Source organism: Megalopta genalis, unplaced genomic scaffold (assembly GCF_051020955.1).
Source record: "Megalopta genalis isolate 19385.01 unplaced genomic scaffold, iyMegGena1_principal scaffold0225, whole genome shotgun sequence".
NCBI lineage: Eukaryota > Metazoa > Arthropoda > Insecta > Hymenoptera > Halictidae > Megalopta > Megalopta genalis.
Window position 1 is genome coordinate 112,501 of NW_027476294.1, and position 9,849 is coordinate 122,349.

General features: G+C 37.6%; 1 non-coding gene across 1 annotated transcript; it reads right to left on the reverse strand.

Annotated features, from left to right (window-relative positions):
- Window positions 1-908: 908 nt before the first annotated feature.
- LOC143262852 (small subunit ribosomal RNA) lies at window positions 909-2,829 on the reverse strand. Its single transcript, XR_013036511.1, has one exon. It is a non-coding gene; the product is annotated as a small subunit ribosomal RNA (ribosomal RNA).
- Window positions 2,830-9,849: the final 7,020 nt, after the last annotated feature.

A 9,849-nucleotide genomic window follows, 5' to 3' on the forward strand; every position in this document is an offset into this window, starting at 1 on the left:
ATATATATATACGTCCCACGCTCATGCTGCCACTAGCGCGCAACAGAGTAGGGTGTCAATGACAACGACACAGCATTGAAACGAGCTACACAAGCCGGTCTCTCTTGATACCAATGTAAACGAGCATTAAGTTATCTTCAGACTGCCCGATATTTTCGTCCTTTGGACTTTCCCAACGATTCCTTTTTTTCTTTTTTTTTTTTACACCACAGCGAAGACTTGAGGAAGCGTGATTAGCACGCTCGCATCCCTCCCTGTCCTACTACAACTGTGTGTGTGTGTGTGTAAAGAAAGAAAAAAGAATACATTGGCTTTCTCTCTATCGAGAAGATGGCCTACGCAACGCAGATCAAAGGCCTAATACGTGTAATATAATACGCGTCTGGCCGTGTATAAATCACGCACGAATGATCTGGTCGGGCCCAACTCTTCTCGTACGCTTATTTTTCCGTGTTGAGGCACTATCATAAAATCACACAAACCCCAACACGTGTGTGTCTTGGAAGGAAGATGGCCTACGCAACGCAGATCAAAGGCCTAATACGTGTAGTACACACGTCTGCCGTGTAAATCACGCACGAATGATCTGGTCGGGCCCAACTCTTCTCCACCACACCACATCCCAACTTTGTACATTTTTATATATTTTTGTGCGTTGGGGCACCTTCATAATCACAAACCCCAACAACACATATATCTCTCTCTCTTTGAAAGATTTGTTGTGGCCTACGCAACGCAGATCAAAGGCCTAATACGTGTAGTACACACGTCTGGCCGTGTAAATCACGCACGAATGATCTGGCGGGCTCAACAATATCTTTTTTTTTTATATGAATTCTTATCCACAAACTAATCGAATTCATTTTCTCTCCTCCTCTCCTCTCTCTTTGAGATATATTGGAACATTGTAATGATCCTTCCGCAGGTTCACCTACGGAAACCTTGTTACGACTTTTACTTCCTCTAAATAATCAAGTTTGGTCATCTTCCCGGCATCATCGGCAATGCCGAAACATTGCCGCGCACCAGTCCGAAGACCTCACTAAATCATTCAATCGGTAGTAGCGACGGGCGGTGTGTACAAAGGGCAGGGACGTAATCAACGCGAGCTTATGACTCGCGCTTACTGGGAATTCCTCGTTCATGGGGAATAATTGCAAGCCCCAATCCCTAGCACGAAGGAGGTTCAGCGGGTTACCCGGGCCTTTCGGCCAGGGAACACACGCTGATTCCTTCAGTGTAGCGCGCGTGCGGCCCAGAACATCTAAGGGCATCACAGACCTGTTATTGCTCAATCTCGTGCGGCTAGAAGCCGCCTGTCCCTCTAAGAAGATTTGTTTGTACGTTGGTAGTAAAAACCCCACCGGCAGAAGCCGAGAGCCTTCGAGATACCATAATTACGTCTATTTAGCAGGCTAGAGTCTCGTTCGTTATCGGAATTAACCAGACAAATCGCTCCACCAACTAAGAACGGCCATGCACCACCACCCACCGAATCAAGAAAGAGCTATCAATCTGTCAATCCTTCCGGTGTCCGGGCCTGGTGAGGTTTCCCGTGTTGAGTCAAATTAAGCCGCAGGCTCCACTCCTGGTGGTGCCCTTCCGTCAATTCCTTTAAGTTTCAGCTTTGCAACCATACTTCCCCCGGAACCCAAAAGCTTTGGTTTCCCGGAAGCTGCCCGCCGAGTCATCGTAGGAACTTCGGCGGATCGCTAGCTGGCATCGTTTATGGTTAGAACTAGGGCGGTATCTGATCGCCTTCGAACCTCTAACTTTCGTTCTTGATTAATGAAAACATTTTTGGCAAATGCTTTCGCTTCTGTCCGTCTTGCGACGATCCAAGAATTTCACCTCTAACGTCGCAATACGAATGCCCCCATCTGTCCCTATTAATCATTACCTCGGGGTTCCGAAAACCAACAAAATAGAACCGAGGTCCTATTCCATTATTCCATGCACACAGTATTCAGGCGAAGGTAGCCTGCTTTGAGCACTCTAATTTGTTCAAAGTAAACGTACCGGCCCACCTCGACACTCAGTGAAGAGCACCGCGATGGGATATTAGTTGGACCGCCCCGTGAAGAGCAAAGCCCACCGGTAGGACGTACCACATAATGCCAGTTAAACACCGCGAGCGATGAACCGACACTGTGACACACAGATTCAACTACGAGCTTTTTAACCGCAACAACTTTAATATACGCTATTGGAGCTGGAATTACCGCGGCTGCTGGCACCAGACTTGCCCTCCAATGGATCCTCGTTAAAGGATTTAAAGTGTACTCATTCCGATTACGGGGCCTCGGATGAGTCCCGTATCGTTATTTTTCGTCACTACCTCCCCGTGCCGGGAGTGGGTAATTTGCGCGCCTGCTGCCTTCCTTGGATGTGGTAGCCGTTTCTCAGGCTCCCTCTCCGGAATCGAACCCTGATTCCCCGTTACCCGTTACAACCATGGTAGGCGCAGAACCTACCATCGACAGTTGATAAGGCAGACATTTGAAAGATGCGTCGCCGGTGCTATAAGACCATGCGATCAGCACAAAGTTATTCAGAGTCACCAAAGCAAACGATGGACGAGTGTAAACACCCGCCACCGATTGGTTTTGATCTAATAAAAGCGTTCCTACCATCTCTGGTCGGAACTCTGTTTTGCATGTATTAGCTCTAGAATTACCACAGTTATCCAAGTAAATTTTAGTACGATCTAAGAAACCATAACTGATTTAATGAGCCATTCGCGGTTTCACCTTAATACGGCATGTACTGAGACATGCATGGCTTAATCTTTGAGACAAGCATATGACTACTGGCAGGATCAACCAGGGAACTATACAATATGTATATATAAAATGGACAAAATTTAAATCCTTTTCCATCGTCGCCTGTTTCATATATATATGTCAGGTCGACACACCATTTTTCTCTTTCAAATATGTACAAGTTTTGCCACATTCCGCGCTTGTAACATATCTTCTTTAACGCTCAATTTCTTTCATTTTTCTACCATACAGATATTTTACCGTACGCCCAAAAACGTACGTATTATATTTTTGTTCTATCATAAAATCACATTTTTCTACGTACGCCAGCTTCGTACGTTTCTATCTTTGCCTTCATAAAATCACAAGATAATTTTATCTTCAAGAGTCTCGCTATTAACATCTTGTAAGATAAATGTACGTCCCAGCTAAAACGTACAAATACTTCAAGTTAAGTAATAATATATCATCGCTATTGACAAATTTTTAAGATCCAAGACACAGTTCTCTCTATATGTTTTAATATTTTTTATGTACTCAAATATATTCAAAGGAAAAAGTACATGGGTGATGCCATAGTCGTGGAAGCGCGTACGCTCACGCTGATCTTCTGACCGCCGGAAGCACGAAACCTCTGATCTGGGCAAAATCGGCAAGCCGAGGAAGAACGGACAGGACACATGCTGGACTGGCGAGAAAGCGTGTTCTTCCGCTCGCGCTAGGCATTTCGATTTCTGACACCTCTTGATTTAAAAAATCAGTTTTTTGATAGTTTTCTCTCTCCACTGGGCTATTTCATTTTAGCCACAGTTTTCAATTGGTACGATTTGCTTCCAAATCTTACAGATGCATTTTAAAAAATTTTTCCATCGCTCGGACAGAAGAGTCGATTGCTCAGTGAGTACGAGTATACATACAAAGTGCATACGGGTAACCAACCCCGTAGGGCTTGCCACATATGGGCCATTCGGTCAAAGACACCGACCCGTGGCCACGCTGTGTGGAGAAAAGTCCGTAACGTAAACGGCACGAAACAGTCAGGACCGAAGCCCCGAAGGAGCTCTGAGACAGCTTCTCGACCGAGATCGTAGAATTGGCCCAAAACCCGCTCTGCTCCGTCCGCCTCGCACGGACCGTGTATCTCTTATAGATACCGAACGGCCGGCAAGGACGCCGGCGCCGCCGGCCGAATAGCACGCGCGCTTATGAGTGTAAACCGCTGCGGCAACAGACCGCCCGGCCGTGCTGTTGTAACATAGCGCGTGAACGAACGAAAAAAATTTTTATAGTAAACATTAAAATAAATTACACTACCGTAAACTAGACAAAAAATTACACATTTTTTCCCAATATGAAAATTTTCACAAACTTTTTAAAGTCCCATCGCATCGAGTAAACTTTTTTAATAACGCGTCCGCACGATTCTAAATGCTTAATCCATATGTGAAATCGTTCACTGATCACGAATATCGCATTTAAAAAAATTACAAAAATTTATTTTTCAAAATAATCAAAAAAAACCGAAAAATCACAAGAGTAAAGTACCATTATTTTAAACAACATGTCGTTCTAAATGCTTAATCCCTATGTAAAAAAGTTATTTAAGCAAGAATATGTAATCGAAAAAAATTAGAAAAATTTATTTTAGCCGTAAATCGAAAATAATGGGGACACCGGAGCTGTTCGAAGCGCCGAGACGCGCCGCGTACGGCCGAATATTTTCTAAGTCCCAACGTACCGATCAAGAGTAAAGTACCATTTTCCTACATTAGATTTCGTTCTAAATGCTTAATCCCTATGTAAAAACGTTAGTTAAGCAAGAATATCGTATTTTTAAAAAAATCTAATGATAGGATTTTCCAGAAAATTGAAAAAACCGAAAAATGTCAAGAGTAAAGTGCCATTTTCTGACATTAGATTTCGTTCTAAATGCTTAATCCCTATGTAGAAACGTTAGTTAAGCAAGAATATCGTATTTTTAAAAAAATCTAATGATAGGATTTTTCAGAAAATTGAAAAAACCGTAAAATGTCAAGAGTAAAGTGCCATTATTTTAAACAATGTATCGTTCTAAATGCTTAATCCCTATGTAAAAAAGTTATTTAAGCAAGAATATGTTATTGAAAAAAATTAGAAAAATTTATTTTAGCCGTAAATCGAAAATAATGGGGACACCGGAGCTGTTCGAAGCGCCGAGACGCGCCGCGTACGGCCGAATATTTTCTAAGTCCCAACGTACCGATCAAGAGTAAAGTACCATTTTCCTACATTAGATTTCGTTCTAAATGCTTAATCCCTATGTAAAAACGTTAGTTAAGCAAGAATATCGTATTTTTAAAAAAATCTAATGATAGGATTTTCCAGAAAATTGAAAAAACCGAAAAATGTCAAGAGTAAAGTGCCATTTTCTGACATTAGATTTCGTTCTAAATGCTTAATCCCTATGTAGAAACGTTAGTTAAGCAAGAATATCGTATTTTTAAAAAAATCTAATGGTAGGATTTTTCAGAAAATTGAAAAAACCGTAAAATGTCAAGAGTAAAGTGCCCTTATTTTAAACATTATATCGTTCTAAATGCTTAATCCCTATGTAAAAAAGTTATCTAAGCAAGAATATGTTATTGAATAAAATGAGAAAAATTTATTTTAGCCGTAAATCGAAAATAATGGGTCGAGCGAATCGGTCGATTGCGCCGAGACGCGCTATGATGCAACAGACGAGCGATTGGAACGCCCGAATATTTTCAAAGTCCCAACGTACCGGTCAAGAGTAAAGTACCATTTTCCTACATTAGATTTCGTTCTAAATGCTTAATCCCTATGTAAAAACGTTAGTTAAGCAAGAATATCGTATTTTAAAAAAAATCTAATGATAGGATTTTCCAGAAAATTGAAAAAACCGAAAAATGTCAAGAGTAAAGTGCCATTTTCTGACATTAGATTTCGTTCTAAATGCTTAATCCCTATGTAGAAACGTTAGTTAAGCAAGATTATCGTATTTTTAAAAAAATCTAATGATAGGATTTTTCAGAAAATTGAAAAAACCGTAAAATGTCAAGAGTAAAGTGCCCTTATTTTAAACATTATATCGTTCTAAATGCTTAATCCCTATGTAAAAAAGTTATCTAAGCAAGAATATGTTATTGAATAAAATGAGAAAAATTTATTTTAGCCGTAAATCGAAAATAATGGGTCGAGCGAATCGGTCGATTGCGCCGAGACGCGCTATGATGCAACAGACGAGCGATTGGAACGCCCGAATATTTTCAAAGTCCCAACGTACCGGTCAAGAGTAAAGTACCATTTTCCTACATTAGATTTCGTTCTAAATGCTTAATCCCTATGTAAAAACGTTAGTTAAGCAAGAATATCGTATTTTAAAAAAAATCTAATGATAGGATTTTCCAGAAAATTGAAAAAACCGAAAAATGTCAAGAGTAAAGTGCCATTTTCTGACATTAGATTTCGTTCTAAATGCTTAATCCCTATGTAGAAACGTTAGTTAAGCAAGAATATCGTATTTTTAAAAAAATCTAATGGTAGGATTTTTCAGAAAATTGAAAAAACCGTAAAATGTCAAGAGTAAAGTGCCCTTATTTTAAACATTATATCGTTCTAAATGCTTAATCCCTATGTAAAAAAGTTATCTAAGCAAGAATATGTTATTGAATAAAATGAGAAAAATTTATTTTAGCCGTAAATCGAAAATAATGGGTCGAGCGAATCGGTCGATTGCGCCGAGACGCGCTATGATGCAACAGACGAGCGATTGGAACGCCCGAATATTTTCAAAGTCCCAACGTACCGGTCAAGAGTAAAGTACCATTTTCCTACATTAGATTTCGTTCTAAATGCTTAATCCCTATGTAAAAACGTTAGTTAAGCAAGAATATCGTATTTTAAAAAAAATCTAATGATAGGATTTTCCAGAAAATTGAAAAAACCGAAAAATGTCAAGAGTAAAGTGCCATTTTCTGACATTAGATTTCGTTCTAAATGCTTAATCCCTATGTAGAAACGTTAGTTATGCAAGATTATCGTATTTTTAAAAAAATCTAATGATAGGATTTTTCAGAAAATTGAAAAAACCGTAAAATGTCAAGAGTAAAGTGCCCTTATTTTAAACATTATATCGTTCTAAATGCTTAATCCCTATGTAAAAAAGTTATCTAAGCAAGAATATGTTATTGAATAAAATGAGAAAAATTTATTTTAGCCGTAAATCGAAAATAATGGGTCGAGCGAATCGGTCGATTGCGCCGAGACGCGCTATGATGCAACAGACGAGCGATTGGAACGCCCGAATATTTTCAAAGTCCCAACGTACCGGTCAAGAGTAAAGTACCATTTTCCTACATTAGATTTCGTTCTAAATGCTTAATCCCTATGTAAAAACGTTAGTTAAGCAAGAATATCGTATTTTTAAAAAAATCTAATGATAGGATTTTCCAGAAAATTGAAAAAACCGAAAAATGTCAAGAGTAAAGTGCCATTTTCTGACATTAGATTTCGTTCTAAATGCTTAATCCCTATGTAGAAACGTTAGTTAAGCAAGAATATCGTATTTTTAAAAAAATCTAATGGTAGGATTTTTCAGAAAATTGAAAAAACCGTAAAATGTCAAGAGTAAAGTGCCCTTATTTTAAACATTATATCGTTCTAAATGCTTAATCCCTATGTAAAAAAGTTATCTAAGCAAGAATATGTTATTGAATAAAATGAGAAAAATTTATTTTAGCCGTAAATCGAAAATAATGGGTCGAGCGAATCGGTCGATTGCGCCGAGACGCGCTATGATGCAACAGACGAGCGATTGGAACGCCCGAATATTTTCAAAGTCCCAACGTACCGATCAAGAGTAAAGTACCATTTTCCTACATTAGATTTCGTTCTAAATGCTTAATCCCTTTGTAAAAACGTTAGTTAAGCAAGAATATCGTATTTTTAAAAAAATCTAATGATAGGATTTTCCAGAAAATTGAAAAAACCGAAAAATGTCAAGAGTAAAGTGCCATTTTCTGACATTAGATTTCGTTCTAAATGCTTAATCCCTATGTAGAAACGTTAGTTAAGCAAGAATATCGTATTTTTAAAAAAATCTAATGATAGGATTTTTCAGAAAATTGAAAAAACCGTAAAATGTCAAGAGTAAAGTGCCATTATTTTAAACAATGTATCGTTCTAAATGCTTAATCCCTATGTAAAAAAGTTATTTAAGCAAGAATATGTTATTGAAAAAAATTAGAAAAATTTATTTTAGCCGTAAATCGAAAATAATGGGGACACCGGAGCTGTTCGAAGCGCCGAGACGCGCCGCGTACGGCCGAATATTTTCTAAGTCCCAACGTACCGGTCAAGAGTAAAGTACCATTTTCCTACATTAGATTTCGTTCTAAATGCTTAATCCCTATGTAAAAACGTTAGTTAAGCAAGAATATCGTATTTTTAAAAAAATCTAATGATAGGATTTTCCAGAAAATTGAAAAAACCGAAAAATGTCAAGAGTAAAGTGCCATTTTCTGACATTAGATTTCGTTCTAAATGCTTAATCCCTATGTAGAAACGTTAGTTAAGCAAGAATATCGTATTTTTAAAAAAATCTAATGGTAGGATTTTTCAGAAAATTGAAAAAACCGTAAAATGTCAAGAGTAAAGTGCCCTTATTTTAAACATTATATCGTTCTAAATGCTTAATCCCTATGTAAAAAAGTTATCTAAGCAAGAATATGTTATTGAATAAAATGAGAAAAATTTATTTTAGCCGTAAATCGAAAATAATGGGTCGAGCGAATCGGTCGATTGCGCCGAGACGCGCTATGATGCAACAGACGAGCGATTGGAACGCCCGAATATTTTCAAAGTCCCAACGTACCGATCAAGAGTAAAGTACCATTTTCCTACATTAGATTTCGTTCTAAATGCTTAATCCCTTTGTAAAAACGTTAGTTAAGCAAGAATATCGTATTTTTAAAAAAATCTAATGATAGGATTTTCCAGAAAATTGAAAAAACCGAAAAATGTCAAGAGTAAAGTGCCCTTATTTTAAACATTATATCGTTCTAAATGCTTAATCCCTATGTAAAAAAGTTATCTAAGCAAGAATATGTTATTGAATAAAATGAGAAAAATTTATTTTAGCCGTAAATCGAAAATAATGGGTCGAGCGAATCGGTCGATTGCGCCGAGACGCGCTATGATGCAACAGACGAGCGATTGGAACGCCCGAATATTTTCAAAGTCCCAACGTACCGGTCAAGAGTAAAGTACCATTTTCCTACATTAGATTTCGTTCTAAATGCTTAATCCCTATGTAAAAACGTTAGTTAAGCAAGAATATCGTATTTTTAAAAAAATCTAATGATAGGATTTTCCAGAAAATTGAAAAAACCGAAAAATGTCAAGAGTAAAGTGCCATTTTCTGACATTAGATGTCGTTCTAAATCCTTAATCCCTATGTAGAAACGTTAGTTAAGCAAGAATATCGTATTTTTAAAAAAATCTAATGGTAGGATTTTTCAGAAAATTGAAAAAACCGTAAAATGTCAAGAGTAAAGTGCCCTTATTTTAAACATTATATCGTTCTAAATGCTTAATCCCTATGTAAAAAAGTTATCTAAGCAAGAATATGTTATTGAATAAAATGAGAAAAATTTATTTTAGCCGTAAATCGAAAATAATGGGTCGAGCGAATCGGTCGATTGCGCCGAGACGCGCTATGATGCAACAGACGAGCGATTGGAACGCCCGAATATTTTCAAAGTCCCAACGTACCGATCAAGAGTAAAGTACCATTTTCCTACATTAGATTTCGTTCTAAATGCTTAATCCCTATGTAAAAACGTTAGTTAAGCAAGAATATCGTATTTTAAAAAAAATCTAATGATAGGATTTTCCAGAAAATTGAAAAAACCGAAAAATGTCAAGAGTAAAGTGCCATTTTCTGACATTAGATTTCGTTCTAAATGCTTAATCCCTATGTAGAAACGTTAGTTAAGCAAGAATATCGTATTTTTAAAAAAATCTAATGGTAGGATTTTTCAGAAAATTGAAAAAACCGTAAAATGTCAAGAGTAAAGTGCCCTTATTT